At 67.5% G+C, this 853-nt stretch overlaps 1 protein-coding gene across 1 annotated transcript in view; it reads left to right on the top strand.

Moving 5' to 3' along the window:
* The first annotated feature begins 510 nt into the window (after positions 1-510).
* The window catches only part of Pafah1b2 (platelet activating factor acetylhydrolase 1b catalytic subunit 2), a 38,393-nt gene continuing 38,050 nt past the window's right edge, over positions 511-853 (top strand). Inside the window, exon 1 of the mRNA XM_004636478.3 lies at positions 511-662. The gene's annotated coding sequence lies outside the window, so the exon portion shown is untranslated. The remainder of the gene's footprint in view (positions 663-853) is intronic.

The raw sequence follows: 853 nt of genomic DNA, 5'->3' as shown, positions 1-853 counted from the left end.
ATCTTTAAGGAAGACTGGGGCTCGCCATCCCTCCATTGTATCCCCGTAAGAGGCGGCCACCCAGCTTGCCACCCATCATGGAAAAATATTCCACTCCTAAATGTAAGGGGCCGCCTCATTAACCGTGGGCTCCCAGTTCCCTAACACTTTCAGCAACCCGGTTTATTCTATGGGTGGAGAAGGAAGCCAGGTCGCGGGGTGAGAAGGAATGGCGTCAGTGTGAGGTCAGGGCACATTGTCCCGAATGCCACGGGGGCGGGAGCGTCCATCACGCCGCAGTGACGGGAGCGCAGGGTTCAGGGATGCAGCTGTAGGAGAGATAGAGGCCCCATAGCACGGATTATTGGCAAAAAGGGGACGAGAGGCAGAACAAAGCAGGGAGCCCAGCGAGACGCAGCCGGCAGCAGGAGCTCCAGCGTAGCTCGAAACCGAAGCGCCGGAGGCGGGGCAGAGGCCCGTCGGGAGGGGCGGGACTTCCGGGACCCGTCTGCCTGAGTGGCAGGGGAACCGGAAGTGGAGGAGCTGCTGCTGCCGCTGCCGCCGCTGCTGCTGGGGCCGCAGGAGGGACGCGCTAGAGCGGGGCCGCCGGGATTGAGCGAGCGACCGACGCGCCACCCGCCCACTCCGCAGCCGCTTGGGGCCCGCACGGACCCGCTACCTGAGTGAGTGCACCCAGAGCGGCGGGAGCCCTTAGCTTAGGGGTGGGGGCGGGAGCCGGCGGCGAGATGTTATTGTCAGAGGCCCGCGACCTCCCCTCCCCCACCTGCGCCGCCCCTCCCCCGCGCCATCACCCCCGCCGGCCCTTGGGGGGCCGCGCGCGCTCGGGCGACCCGGCGTTGGCCCCGGCCGGCCG

This window comes from Octodon degus, unplaced genomic scaffold, assembly GCF_000260255.1.
Source record: "Octodon degus isolate 3935 unplaced genomic scaffold, OctDeg1.0 scaffold00080, whole genome shotgun sequence".
Lineage (NCBI taxonomy): Eukaryota > Metazoa > Chordata > Mammalia > Rodentia > Octodontidae > Octodon > Octodon degus.
This window is presented reverse-complemented; position numbering and strand designations above follow the sequence as displayed.